The sequence below is a fragment of the Odocoileus virginianus genome, chromosome 8 (genome assembly GCF_023699985.2).
Source record: "Odocoileus virginianus isolate 20LAN1187 ecotype Illinois chromosome 8, Ovbor_1.2, whole genome shotgun sequence".
Classification (NCBI taxonomy): Eukaryota; Metazoa; Chordata; class Mammalia; order Artiodactyla; family Cervidae; genus Odocoileus; species Odocoileus virginianus.
In genome coordinates, this window is record NC_069681.1 from 67938236 (window position 1) to 67954423 (window position 16188).

A 16188-nucleotide genomic window follows, 5' to 3' on the forward strand; every position below is an offset into this window, starting at 1 on the left:
ACCCTCCCCCACCCCCAATCCTGTTTGTAAGGAACTAAAACATTACATCTGGTGAATAGCAAAGATTTTACTACATCTCAAATGCAGAACACCTATGAAGCAGAGGAATATTGGCTTTTTAAACAGAAGCAGATTAAAAAAAAAAAAAAAAAAAGATGCAGGACTCCTTCAGATCTTCACTGCTGCTGCTGCTGCTGCTGCTAAGTCGCTTCAGTCTGTCTGGCTCTGTGCGACCCCATGGAGGGCAGCCCGCCAGGCTCCTCTGTCCGCAGGTTTCTCTAGGCAAGTGTACTGGAGTGGGTTGCCATTTCCCTCCCATCAGTTCTTCACTAGTCTTAGAAAAACTTTCCAGAATACTGCTTCACACTGATCTGCAGCAAATACTGTGCGTTCTGTATCTGGTCCTGTGTTCCTGTAAAGGTAATGATCTGATCTTTGGATCCTTCTAAAGGCTTGTCAATTTTGATCAAAGCTTTTGACTCATGATGGATTTGTTTACTCCGCTTACCACCTTTGCCAATAAGATCCAGCCAAATCTTTGGGAATATTTACTTGTGTAGTAATAATAGGTCCACCAAGATCACCATATGAGGCACGACCCCCTTCATAGGAATAATCATATCCAGAGCCACCCTGTGGTTCGGAAGCCATTTGCCACTCTGGTGGTCTCCATGTATCTATTGCAGAGTCCCAGGTTTCATCAGCACTGAGACCAATCATTCCATGATAACGGTCTTCAGGTCTCCCTCTTCTGTAATAGGCCATTAGATCTCCTCCTTTAGGTGGTGGTGGTGGTGGAAGAGGAAAATTCTGAGCTCTACTACCAGCCCTACCACCTCCTTCAGGAGCGGGTGGTGGAGGTCCTTGATGAGGTCTCATATCATCATAATCTCCTATGGAGGGAGGCATGGGACACCCACTCAGACCAGGTGGCATTCCATCAAAGCCACCTCTTCCCTGAATGGGGACTCCCACAGAACATCCATGGCGGTCATCAAACATCATTGTAAAATCACCGTAGTCACAGGTTTCATCATAAAAATTGGGATGGTGAGGCTGAGTGTGTCCTTTGATGGGAAACTCAGATACAAGATCAAGGATGATCTTTATGCACTCTCCAAACCTATCAGGTTTTCCTCCGATAAGAATGACTCTGTCAGTAGATTGAGGACAACATTCCTGGAAAAGCTTGATTGTTGTCTGAGTGTTCTCTCGAAGTTCTTTGATTTTAGCACCTTTGACTCCTGCAGGGCTCTGATGAATCAACAGTCTCATCTCACAGTCAAAGTCGCTTCCTTTATAGTGTTGGCAATTTAAGCATTCCACATCAGATTCGAGCGGGAGCTGGCTGGTTGCAGTGGATGATGGCAACTGCAGGCTGTCTTCCAAGGTAGGGATGACTTTCTTCAGAATTTCTCCAATCATTTCAATATCAGCACTGATACTCAATATGCGTTGGGGGTCACTGCCATCTGGGACTGAAACACTGGCATTGTAGTCTATACGAAGAGCCTTAATATTCTTGTTCCCTTTTTCTATCACTGCTGCAGCATTCTTGCTCTGAAGCAGAATGCATAATTCAACCATCTCATCAGTGTTTCTAGATCTTTTAATAGCTTGTTCCCCTTCCATATCTTCAGCAGGGCATTTACCAAATTCAATACTGGTTTTGGTAAAGGTTTCCTCTTTTCATTTTCCATTCTCTTGTATTCAAGGGAAACACCAGTCAGTCATTAAATATATCTTTTCAGAGAACTGGTCTGGGCGGGACCAATTGATACCCTAGTGCTGTAGTATCCCTGCAAGGCTGCTGTCCCTATGCCACAGTGCTTCCTCAGCCGGTCACAGTGAGACAGGGAACATAGTTTCTAGTTTTTATTTACTTTATATAGCTCAGATAACTCTCTGATAAACCTAGACAGTGTATTAAAAAGCAGAGATATCACTTTGTCAACAAAGGTCTATATAATCAAAGATTTTTTTTTTTTTTCTAATAGTCGTGTATGGATGTGAGAGTTGAACCATAAAGAAAGCTGAGTGCCTAAGAACTGATGCTTTCAAATTGTGGTTCTGGAGAAGACTCTTGAGAGTCCCTTGGACAGCAAGGAGATCAAAACAATCAATCTTAAAGGAAATCAGTCCTTAATATTCATTGGAAGGACTGATGCTGAAGCTGAAATTCTAATAATTTGGGGACCTGATAGGAAGAGCTGATTCATTGTGAAAGACCCTGATGCTGGGAAAAATTGAGGGCAAGAAGAGAAGGAAGCAACAGAGGACAAGATGGTTGGGTGGCATCACTGACTCAATAGACATGAGTTTGAGCAAACTCAGGGAGATAGTGAAGGACAGGGAAGCCTGGAGTGCTGCAGTTCATGAGTCACAGACAGTCAGACCAGAGTTAGCAACTTTGCAACAGGAAATGCTCTTATTGACATCTGTAAGACACATTGAGGGGCTTTGCAGGTGGCACTAGTGGTAAAGAACCCACCTATCAATGCTGAAGACATAAGAGACATAGGTTTGATCCTGGGTTGGGAAGACTCCCTGGAGAAGGAAATGGCAACCCACTTCAGTATACTTGCCTGGAGAATCCCATGGACAAGGAGCCTGGTGGGTTACAGTCCATGGAGTAGCAAAGTCAGGCATTACTGAGCAACTAACACTGACACTGTCAAGACCAATTGAGGGGAAGCCAAGACCACAAAGGAAGCTTTGCAAATGAGTTTTCTTACTCTTAAACAATAGAAGGATTTTTTGTTTGTTTGTTTTGTTTTTGAAATGCAGCTGTTTATAATGTGAGCACTCTAGATTCACTAATTGGTTTCTCCAGTTTTAAAGGGTCCATCACTTATTTATCAATAAAACATACATCAATAGTGATTTAAATAATTAAGACACAAAAGATTGCTCCATAGGAGAGTCAGGGAGGATGTAACCTAAATCCAGGGAATTTACTCTCAAAAATAGTATGGCAAAAGCCAAGTTTTCAAAACATAAACAAACAAAACACACAAATATAAAATGTTCTGGAAAGATCAGTTAGAACATTTTCATCTCAGAGACACCAAGAAATGGAAGTTTCCCCCAGAAGGTCTTTGTTTAAGGTTTTATTGGCTTTTAGCCTTAATTGCACAGGCAACAAAAGAGTCCACTTAAGTTTTAGGGTGAGAGTTCCTTTAATTTCCAATTGAGTAAAAAGTTGTAAGTTTTGGATGTACATTTACTTAGCTGGGGTATTGCCAATTTCTTGTTCCTTTTTCTTTTATTTAGACACCTTGATTTCCCATCTGAAATCAGTTTGTGGAGATAAAATTGCTAGTGACAACAGTGTGGTGGGCCAGTGTGTGCTGCTTGAGAGCTTAACTTCTCTGCTTTTGCCCCAGAGTTGTTTTAGCCCTGTTACATGCCTTGGGTCTCCCAGTAGAGTATAAGGCCTCCATGGTCAGTCCTTATGTGCATTTCTTGTTGAGTAGTTTGTTAATTATATCAGTGAGTTTCCCTATAGGAACAAGCCAAGCCATGTGAGGGCTTGCCTCTACCAAGTTTCTCAGACACCTGAGACAGCCATTGCCAGTCAGGAGGAGAGAATCCCTTCTTCAGAGATCAGAAGGTCTCATAAGATTTCAGTTTTATTTTAACAAACTCTATTAAGGTAGCCAACTCAAGGAAAAATGGCAGGCAAGTCTTCCCCCAAATAACTCAGTCCAAACTTGCTCAGTGTTTAACTGGGCAAGTCTTCCCAGTTTCTAAACTAAGGCTAACCACTAAGTATCCAAACTGAATCTTCCCAGTGCCTTAGCCCTGAGGAACATCTGGGCAGCTCCTAAACTGAGCAGGACTTCCCTGTCCTTCAACTGAGGATATCCAACCCACTGTCTATACTGAGAAATCTAGATACCATTTCTCAAAAACAGGTTTCTAGGATAACTGATTCCCCCACTGAATAAAACTCAGGATCATCAACCAATATAGGAAATCCAAGAACTAGGAGAGACTCACTCAAATCCTTCTGGATTCCCTAAGGTGATGTATGGGCACAAGAAGCCTCTGCTGGTACCAAGGCTCTGGATCTTCAGAGAGTTCACAGAGAGGGGAGGAGTCTACTCTGGGTCCCTTCATGGTCACCAAAAATGTTGACTTAAAAACAGAAAGTTATGGGTTTTTTTGGTGGGAATTTTTATGACTTTAAGTCTGAGAGATAGCATTTCAAATAACCCTGAGATAACTTCTCCAAGGAGGCATGGGGAAGAGTCAGATTATATAGAGGATTGCAATCACAAGTAATCCAAACATCAAAAGATTATTGTTAATTAATGAAACCTCTATGCAGGACAAGAAGCAATAGTTAGATATAGATGTGGAACAAGGCTATATATTATAACCCTGCTTATTTAACTTATATGCAGAATATATCATGTGAAATGTCAAGTTGGATGACTCACAAACTGGAATCAACATTGCTGGGAGAAATATCAACAACCTCAGATATGCATATGATATCACTAATGGCAGAAAGTGAAGAGAAACTAAAGAGACTCCTGATGGAGGTTAAAGAGGAGAGTGAAAAGGCTGGCTTAAAATGCTACTTTCAAAATATGGAGATCATGACATCTGGTCCCATCACTTCATGGCAAAGATTTTGGGAAAAGTGACATACTTTATTTTCTTGGGCTCCAAAATCAATATGTATAGTGACTGCAGACACAAAATTTAAAGACACTTGTTCCTTGGAAAAAATTTAGGACAAAACTAAACAGTGTATTAAAAAGCAGAAACATCACTTTGCCAACAAAAGTCCACCTAGTCAAAGCTACGATTTTTCAGTAGTCATGTGTGGATATGAGAGTTGAACCATAAAGAAGGCTGAGTGAGTGAGTGAGTGAAAGTCACTCAGTCATGTCCGACTCTTTGTGACCCCATGGACTATACACAGAATTCTCCAGGCCAGAAAACTGGAGTGGGTTGCCTTTTCCTTCTCCAGGGGATCTTCCCAACCCGGGATCAAACCCAGGCCTCCTGCATTGCAGGTAGATTATTCACCAGATGAGCCACAAGAGAAGAAAGCTGAGCACCTAAGAATTGATGCTTTAGAATAGTGGTGCTGGAGAAGCCTCTTGAGAATCCCTTGAACAGCAAGGAGCTCAGTCAATCCTAAAGGAAATCAACCCTGAATATTCATTTCAAGGAGTGATGCTGAAGCTGAAACTAAAGCTCCAATACTTTGGCCACCTGATGCAAAGAGACCTGACTAATTGGAAAAGACCCTGATTCTGGAAAAGACTGAAAGCAGGAGGAGAAGGGAGTGACAGAGGAGCAGAGTGTTGGATGACATCACTGACTCAATGGATATGAGTTTGAGCAAGCTCCAGAGTTGATGAGGGACAGAGAAGCCTGGTGTGCTACAGTCCATGGGGTTGCAAAGTGTCAGGCACAGCTTAGTGACTGAAACACATCAACAGCAACAAAAGGAAAACCAGGTATCTCAAATTGAAAAATTTGGCACTTTCTATGTATGGCAAGATGCAAGAGTCTAAGATCAGTGTAATCATTCCTTTCTTAAGTATCTCAAGCTATCCTGCATTTTTCACATCCTCCCAAGCTAAATAGGGAGTGGCTGCAGCTAAATGGTTGCTGGATAGCAGATATTATTCTCCCAACTGGGCATCCTCTGGACTCAGAAATTCACCTTTTGAGACATAGGATCACTGATGGCTGTGACATACTTGTTTACTGGCATGACAAGAATTACTCCATTTCTCAATGGTTTCAAATACTGTGAAATATTAATGTCAATATAGTGGCTTTCCTGACAGCTCAGCTGGTAAATAATCCACCTGCAATGCAGGAGACCTCACATCGATTGCTGGGTTGGGAAGATCCACTGGAGAAGGGATAGGCTACCCACTCAACTAATCTTGGCCTTCCTTTGTGGTTCAGCTGGTAAAGACTCTGCCTGCAGTGTGGGAGACCTGGGTTCGATCCCTGGGTTAGGAAGATCCCCTGGAAAAGGGAAAGTCTACCCACTCCAATATTCTGGCCTAGAGAACTCCATGGGCTGTATAGTCCATGGTGTTGCAAAGAGTCAGACACTTCACTTCATGTGTATTTTCATATAATTCTCACACCATATATATATATATATATATATATATATATATATATATATATAATATTATTGCATGATTCAAACAATATATATACATATATATATACACACAACCTCTATAATGATATATATATCAACCCCAGTCTTACACCTATGTTTTCCTGATTCCCACTTGTTCTCTATAATCAAAGATATTTCCAAAATCAAAATTTTGATCTCTGTTCATTCTTATTTTTTCTTTTTTTAAAAATTTATTTATTTATTTCCATTTATTTTTATTAGTTGGAGGCTAATTACCCTACAATATTGTAGTGGTTTCTGCCATACATTGACACGAAATCAGCCATGGATTCACATGTGTTCCGCATCCTGAACCACCCTCCCACCCCTTCCCCATCGCATCCCCCTGGGTCATCCCAGTGCACCAGTCCCAAGCACTTGTTTCCTGCATCCAACCTGGACTGGTGATCTGTTTCACACTTGATAATATAAGACTTCCAAATCCCTGTTAATCCTGGTTAAGGCAAATTATGTAGTATGTCTTATATCCAAATGAAAATCCATTTAATTTGTTTTGCACACACACACACACACACACACACATACACACACATATATGTATGTATATATAATTTCAGTTTCTAGAAAAGACATTATTTGATTTTCTGTGTCCCTTTACTACTCTTTCATTTTGCTGGAAATACCTGTCTGTTTCCATTCAGGTTTTACATATTAGTCTAATATCCCTTGCCATTATTGGTCCTACATTGGTAAGTAAAGCAAATATCATTCTTGTTCTCATGGAATTTCTATTCTCACAATTAAGTAAGACTTAGGAGTAATAAACAAACAGACAAAATCATTCTTTTTAAATAGGAGATATTCAAAAATAATATTATTAAGTGCAAAATAAGGTGATAGTAGTTAAGGAATAACTTCTGGTAGAGATAACCTAAATTATGACCTGAAGAATGAAAGGATAAAGAAAATCAGACGTAAAGTATCTGAAATGGGAAAGAACATAGCATATACTAGAGTCAATCAGAGAACTACTGACTCTAGAAAATAGTGAGTCATGGAGAGAGTAAAGTGACAGTAGAGAAGCAAAAATAGGCCAGACAAGAGTCAGTCCCATTGTCTATTTTAGTCTAAGTCAATGAGAGATATTGGACAGATAAGTGGCATGACCTCATGTTTTGGTGTTTTGAAGAGAGTAGTTTGGAGAAGAGCAAGAATGGCAGAGGAGTCAAATGTGGGTAGAAGAGTCATACTTGATAGAAAATATATATATATTAAAGTGCTTGTTTCAGCTAGTTTAAGACCTGGATTTTGTGTTCATGCAGTTAATGGTGATTTAGCCATCTCTTTCTGTGATTTGATTTTTTTTTTCCTAAGAAAATTTAGCTGTCCAAGTTTTGAGTTTCAGCAATCATTAAAAAAAAAAAAAAAGGCACTGTTAAAGATAGACAAAAATGCTTGATAAAGAAAGATATTTGAGTTTGAATGTTGGAATATTTTCAGTCACATATAAATTAAGATGTAGAAGTGTAAGGAATTAACTATATTTGCAGTACACTTATGAAAATGATCATGGAACATAGAATCTATGCTATAGAAGGTTAGGCTAATGGAATTTATATATTAGGTGAATGAAATGATGGGCTTGATGGATTAGATATTGATGAATTCAAAGTTTTGTAGCACTGAAAATCCAAAGCACATGAACTTGAGTACTGAGTGATGGTTCTCAAAGAGTGTGTGCATGCTCTTAGTTGCTCAGTCATATCCAACTCTTCACAGCACAATGAACTGCAGCCTTCCAGGCTCCTCTGATCATGTGAAATACTTGAATCATACAATCCTAGGTGGTATTGTTATTAGTGATCATGGGCTCTGTGGTTTGTAACTGAGGGTGAGTGGTTATATATAGGAAAAACTGGAAATGAAAAATATAAACTCTTGGATGAATCCTCCACATTGAAGTTGAAGACATTGATGTCACAGGAATAGTGGAAGAGAAGAATAATGAATAAAGTATTCTTAAATCTCCCATGTAAAGATTACAGAGGGATCAATAGATCCCTGAACTCCTGCATTGGAGAGAGGAAGAGAAAACAGATCTTTAAATAAAAGATAACATTTTAAGCACACAGTTTTAGAGAATGGAGTTAGAGAAATGGTTTGGGTATCATAACTGATATCAAGGAGAACAGATATCTCAATTGTTGGCTATGATATGTTTAAGACAAAAAAGACTCCATGGAAAGAGTTGCAAGGAATTCTTATCATTTTTTTCTAATTACTCTGCATTTTATTTAGAGTTATAAAATCTATTAAATGTTTCAGTTTGCAAATTGTTATTTGAATAAAGAGCATATTTTATACATTTTACCAAGATTGTTGGTCAGCTTGTTTTATTTTTTGTCTACAATTTTAAAACTCAGATAAAACTTTGTTTTCAGTCATATTTTTAATAGAGGATAAAAGCGGAGTTGCACTGTGTATTTTTTCACTAATGTTAGTTCGTTCCTCTCTTAATTCACAATTCTCAATAAAATGACCTTCTTCTCATTGTTTTATTGTATTGTGTTTTGCTTCAGATAATTTATTATTCAAAGCATATCCTATTAAACATAATTCTTTGTAACCTGGGTTGCCTTTCATGTGAAAAGTTTCATTCATCTTACAAGAAATGATGATTTTGTACTTATTGCATGTAAAGCATTATATTACATTCAACCAGCTGAGGAAAAGACAAAAGCACTGCTCTGTGGTGAAAGAGCCTACAGTGTAACTTGCCTCATCTTTAAACCTTCTTTCTTTGAAAGAACTTAAGTGCTTTATTCCAATTTTCATAATTAGAGTTAGAATATCATGATTAGAATTTTGACTGACAGAGAATGTCCCAGAGACATTATTGATAATAAAATAGTTCTTACCAGGTACTAGGGACTAGGCTAAATATTTCTCATTTGTTATGACAAAAACATCATACTTATAACAGCAGTATTAGTGGGGTGCTACTAGTCAAATCACTATTTTAGCTATGAAATTACTAATTCTTAATGATGTAATATGTCCAAAATAAAGTCAGTAAGTGACTCAGGTCACACAAACAACATAAGTCTGTTAAAAAACTCCTCATATCTAACAATTATTCTCAATAACTACTTGTAGTTATTTCTACTTTCCTGTATTCACTTGGTAGAATCATCTCTATTTGTTGTGCTTTAATATTTGGTCCATTTTAATATACATGTGTAAGGGTTTTAAAAATATGTGTCATTTTCATATATATTTTTCAAAATTAAGTATGACAATGATAATATACATTCAATTAATTTATAAAATTAGGGACCAAATGATAAAAAGCAAATAGAACATCAAGGTGTTGAACATGAGCTTTGTGACATATTTCTTTCTTCTCTTTCTCTCTCACTTATTTCAATTTTTGCCTCAGATACTTGATCTCAACTAGCCTAGCATTCATTTGCCTGCAAAAGATATAATTAAAACTCAAGTGTTAATCATTAATTATGTGTGTGTGTGTGCTCAGTTGTGTCCAACTCTTTGAGATCCAATGTACTGTAACCTGCCAGGCTCCTCTGTCCATGGAATTTTCCAGGCAAGAATACTGAAGTAGGTTGCCATTTCCTACTCCAAGGTATCTTCCTGATCTAGAGATCAAAACTTCATCTCTTGTGTCTCCTGCGTTGACAGGCAGATTCTTTACTACAGTGTCACACAGGAAGCCCATTAATCACTATATTACTACTTAATTAAATGCCAAGATAATTGTGACAACTAAGTTTCATAAACTCTATACTGAATGAGTAGTTTGCTAATGGTAGTATTGTGTCTAGTGGTAGTAGAAGCAGTAATGTGTGTATGCACTGGGCGGCAGTGTGGGGTTAGTGTAGTTACACTCTCCCTTTGTCCTACATTTCTGTTCTTCTCTTTCTAGTTGTCGTAGTTACTAGCACACCAAGTTAAATTCTTTTGAGTAGGAGATTTTTGTAGAAGTGTTCCCTTGGGATTTGAAATCTGATTTTTAAAAGAAAAGGAATAGTTTGCAAAAGAAACAAACAGGTATAACATGGATATATAATAATATTATATATATATTATATATATATTATATATAATATATATATATATATTATATATTATATTATTATATATAATTTATTTAGAGGCACAAATAGTTTAAAAAGCAATTTCTCCATAACAGTTGTAGAGGACTGAGGTCCCCTTTAAAAATAAAGAATAGCAATGCCCTTTGAAAAGTATGAAGCTAACTTTGCTATGTCTATAAATTTTTCTTTGATTTTACTAAAACATGCTGTATTTCTTGGGAAATTTATTTGCTTTTCCTCTGAAATTCCATTTCACCTTTTAATTATATGGTAAATTTTGAACTAGATATTTAATGTAGTAACTAAATAGCAACTCTGGCTGACAAAAAAATAGATGAAAGCCAGAGTTATCCAACATGCACAACATAAATAATTCATTTTTATAACTCAAAGAGGCAAGGAAAGTTGCTAGTAAGTGTTTTGTACTGATTATCAGAAGAACTGATGATTGGAAAAAGCTTTCTAAAAATGTAGGACACTACAACCTAAATATTGCCATGGAGACAGTAGCTGGCATAGCAAAAGAATAATTGCAAAGAAAAATATGCCAGAGTTTATGGGGGGAAAGATGGAAGGACTATTATATGAAGTAAAGTAATTAGAAAAAATGTGTGATTTTCACTTAAAGAAAGGTAAGGAATAATAGCAAAGCTAGAGTGGTAACATATTTGTAGTATCATGGTTAAACAAAGTTAGAGAGCATAGAAAGAAATGCTAGAGATATGAGAAATTTAAGGTGATAAATGAATGATGTAATGTTAATACATTCAAAGTTATGAGTGATAAAATATTGAAAGGACTATATCGAAAATAATATGCACTATGTTTTAAAAACTGTTGACCAGCATATTGTAAAATAAAGATTGAAGGAGCTCTAAAGGACTTATGAAGTTTGTTAAAATTCTTCAAGCATGTGAATTCTAATTTGCTCTTGAAGTTGTCTGGTAAATATTAACTCCTTATACATTGTTATCTTTATATTGTTGTTTTTCTAAGTGATCACACCTAAATTAAGATTGAAATGTTAACTTTTAAAAGAACTTATGACTTAAAATGCATTTCTTACTGAAAAAACATGCCATTTATGATGAAGTCAATTCATTAGAAGTCATTTGGTCAAGGACAGTTTGCTTAGCTCTTTAAGAAACACAGTCCATGGTGTCTCGCGGAGTTGGACATTACTGATCAACTAACATTTTCACTTTAAAAAACATGGGCCAAATCTCTTCATTTTCTCAACTTCATGAATATTTCTAACAGCATGTGAAAATATAGAAAAGAGATTCATTATTCTTTAAAACTTACTTTGCTGTGTTTGATAGGCTTGACATTTTTTTCAGTACTCAAAAATATATGGGATAGAAAAACATTCCTTTTTTCTGAAAGAGTTGAAAATTGTATCAGAATGTAGTTGACTCTGCTCTAAAGAAGCCTACAATTACCTAATGTTGGCTACCAGAAGTCATGACCAAGTTAACATAAAGTAGAAGAAGAAGAAAAAGAAGAAAAAAAAAGCTTTCTTTCTAAATGTATCCTGAAATCTCAGTTGTTTTTTTTTTTTTTTTATCTGCAGTATATATATTTACTTTATCAAAACATCATTCAAAATTGTGGAAATGTCATTGACAAAAGCATGGAGGGAAATATTATGCTATTTGTGAGTAACATGTTTTTATTTTCCTTCACTTGTGGCTCATATGTGAAGAATCTGCCTGCAATGTAGGAGACCTTGCTTCAATTCCTGGGTCAGGAAGACCCCCTGGAGGAGGAAATGACAACCCACTCCAGTATTCTTATCTGGAGAATCCCATGGACAGAGGAGCCTGGCAGGTTACAGTCCATGGGGTTGCAAGAGTCAGAACTACCACTATTCCCTGTATAATCACCCACACAATAAAGTAGGATATGTGGAACCATGCTATGGTAAATAGAAATATAGATTTGAATGGTGAAGTTCCATGGCACTCCCCAGCTACAAAGTGGCCATCTGGTAAATTCCATATGTGATTATGTATATACTTGTATTATCTTTAAAGTGAGAGCCAAATATCCATTTAAAGGATGTATAAGTTAAACTATTAAAATATTTTATTACAATGTTTTATGAGTTATAATCCTATAAACTACAATGCTTAACAGTCATGTTCTTATTTATAATTATTCCCTTACTCCCAAATATGTAAGAATGTCTTGCCTTTTATATCACTTGAAAATATCCCTTCTTCTTTCTATTTAATTAATAATGTCAAAGAGAAAAAAAATAGTAACTTACTTTTAAACAGTAATTATTTATTCTTTGAAGCAGTATTTATTCCTGCAAAGATCACTGCTTTGGTACATGATTTTGTTGTAGGAAAAGAAGGCACATGAGGAACAAATTGACTGACTTTTTCTTTACAAGCTCAGTCAAGTTTTTGATTAAAAAAAGCAAAACAGAACAGAATCTAAGTCCCATGACTGTCTATGTAAACAATAAATATGTATTGAAGTCCAACTAAAACCTTTCTAAGGATTAAGTACATTAAATTATCAAGATGACATTGCATCCACAGTCACTATCATCTTTATTTCAGAATAAGAATAAATTATATTTATGCTATATTCTCCCAAATATTTCTTAAGAACATCTGCTTATATCAAGACTGTTTGTTTTGGTTCTTGCTAGCTTATACATTAATTTCCACAAAATATATTTTTAAAGTCAAATGAAATTTTAAAATTATCTCAGTGGAAAAGATATATATAGGTATAGTTGAGTATCAACACGTTGCAGATTTCAGTCTCATTAAAATCCTCTGATGCTCTTTTACAGCTGTTAGTGTGGTTTCTATATATGAAACTTGCTGGTAATGAATTTATGTTATAGGATGAAAGATTCCCAGGTTGTAAGTTAGCATTTTGCAGCTTCACTCAGGTTTCCCCCCACCCTTCTTAATAAACCATCTGAGTATCTCATAATTATACCACAAACAGTGGCACCCCTTCAATTTTGATTACTCATGGTTTTGAAATATGTTTAAAATGAAGAATATAGCACACAACTAAATAGAAAACATAGAGAGTAAAAAAAAAAAAAAAAAACTAACTGAAACATAAACCTGCAATTTAAGCTTGAAGTAGCAACAATGATTAAAAGTAAATGGAAGACTACAACTAGAAGCATTTATCAACTTATTTTGATTGTACAATGATAAATGATTTTATAAATGACGAGTCATTGTTGTTTTTAAGCTGTCATGTAGCTCTTTAATAAGAATCTGAGAAATGTATGGGATATTTATGACAAATTACACTGAAATAATGCATATGTATTAAGCACCTACTCTGTTGCCCTCACTATTTAATTTTATGATATCAAATCTCCCTATTAGAATGAAGACATAACATGGCTGAGGTATAGCTCACACTTTTTTCTCTGAGTCACAAACCCATCCAGTATACATTTCCCTTGTCCCCAATGGTTTAAAAATAATGCAAATACTTGGGAATTGTCAGAATTCCCACATTGATTACTTGGCCTATGGAGTAAGAATCCCTATGATAAAGAAGGCATCATGGAAGCCTATGATACTTCTTTCACCCTGGCCAGGATATTGAATTAAAAACACTATACTGGCATGAATGACAATGCACCCATAAGATGCAGGGTACATGTTTCCCATCATGACCGAATTTAATCACTGTCTTTCCCCTCAGAAAAGCAAGATGGATGCTGGAAGGTAAGAGTGGACTTCTGGACACTCAACCAATTAGTAACCCTAATTGCAATTATAAATATATTACTTTATTAGACTAGGATAATGTGGCCTCTGGTACAGATAAAAGATATTTTATCAAACAAATATGCTTTGTAATATTCTATAAGGGAGAAGAAAACTGAGTTTTGATTAACAAAAGACAGCCTGTAGTATGCATTGATAGTCTTCTCTAAGGGTTATGTTATTTCTCATCTTATGTAAATTATCACCCAAAGGGATGTGAACTATCTGTATGTTCTGAAGGCACCATGTTAATTGACAATGAACAAATGTTAACAAGTAATCTTGGAAGCCTTGTTGAAGAATGTATACTTTCAGTCAGTTCATCAGTCGCTCACTTGTATCCGACTCTTTGCAACCCCAAATATCGCAGCACTCCAGGCCTCCCTGTCGATCACCAACTCCTGGAGTTTACTCAGACTCATGTCCATCGAGTCGGTGATGCCATCCAGCCATCTCATCCTCTGTCGTTCCCTTCTCCTCCTGCCCCCAATCCCTCCCATCATCAGGGTCTTTTCCAATGAGTCAACTCTTCACCATGAGATGGTCAAAGTATTGGAGTTTCAGCTTCAGCATCAGTCCTTCTAATGAACACCCAGGACTGATCTCTTTTAGAATGGACTGGTTGGATCGCCCTGCAGTCCAAGGGACTCTCAAGCATCTTCTCCCACACCATAGTTCAAAAGCATCGATTTTTCAGCTCTCAGCTTTCTTAAGAGTCCAACTCTCACATCCATACATGACCACTGGAAAAACCATAACCTTGACTAGACAGACCTTTGTTGGCAATGTAATGTCTCTGCTTTTTAATATACTATCTAAGTTGGTCATAACTTTCCTTCCAAAGAGTAACCGTCTTTTAATTTCATGGCTGCAATAACCATCTGCAGTGATTTTGGAGCTCAAAAAATAAAGTCTGATACTGTTTCCACTGTTTCCCTATCTATTTGCCATGAAGTAATGGGACCAGATGCCATGATATTAGTTTTCTGAATGTTGAGCTTTAAGCCAACTTTCTCACTTTCCTCTTTCAGTTTCATCAAGAGGCTTTTTAGTTCCTCTTCACTTTCTGCCATAAGGGTGGTGTCATCTGCATATCTGAGGCTATTGATATTTCTCCCAGCAATCCTGATTCCACCTTGGGCTTCTTCCAGCCCAGCATTTCACATGATGTACTCTGCATATAAGTTAAACTAGGAGGATGACAATATACAGCCTTTACAGGGTGGAAAATGAAAATATAAAAGATCAAGAGTAATATTTAAAGGTTAGTAATTTAGGTCATGCTAGGCATTCACTGTTGGTAAAATTGTAGAACTAGGAATATTCTACATTGCTAGTGAGATTGTGAGTTGGTACAACCACCCTAACGATTAGCTAAGTTTCTTGTAAACATAATTTCTGCTTGACCTTGATATTCCACTCCTGGGTATTTACTCTAGAGAAATGGAAAATTCACACAAAAACCTGAAAACAAGTATTTACAGCAGTTCTATTTAAGAGTGAAAGAAAGTGAAAGTGAAGTTTTTCAGTCGTGTCCTACTCTTTGCGACCCTGTGGACTGTAGCCTACCAAGCTCCTCCGTCCTTGGGATTCTTCAGGCAAGAATACTGAAGTGGGTTGTCATTTCCTTCTCCAACTGTACCAAATTCACTGGAAATTGCCCCCAAATTCTTCAATTGATGAATGAATAAACAAACTGTAACATATCCATACAGTGAAACTTTTCTTGGCAATTAAATGGAATGAACTATTTAAAACTGGGACAGTTTGGATAAATCTCAAAGACATTATCCTGATTGGAAGAAGTCAATCTCAAAGGTTACATGCTGTATAATTCCATTTATATGACATTCTCAAAAAGACAAAATCATGGTGCTGAAAAGCATATGGTGCTATATATTATGGATCAGGGGAAACTTTAGTAAAGGAATTTGGGGTAAGTGATGAAACTGTTCTGTAAACTGACTTTGATGTTTATCACACAAATATTAGGGCTTTCCTGGTGGTTCAGCTGGTAAAGAATCCACCTGCAATGCAGGAGACCTGGGTTTAACCTCTGGCCTGGGTTGGGAAGAGCCCCTGGTAAAGAGAATGGCTAACCTCTCCAGTATTCTGGCTTGGAGAATTGCATGGACTGAATAGTCCATGAGGTCACAAAGAATCAGACATGACTGACTTTCAC

At 36.7% G+C, this 16188-nt stretch overlaps 1 pseudogene; it reads right to left on the reverse strand.

Moving 5' to 3' along the window:
* Window positions 1-335: 335 nt before the first annotated feature.
* The window catches only part of LOC110134022 (heterogeneous nuclear ribonucleoprotein K pseudogene), a 166262-nt pseudogene continuing 150409 nt past the window's right edge, over window positions 336-16188 (reverse strand).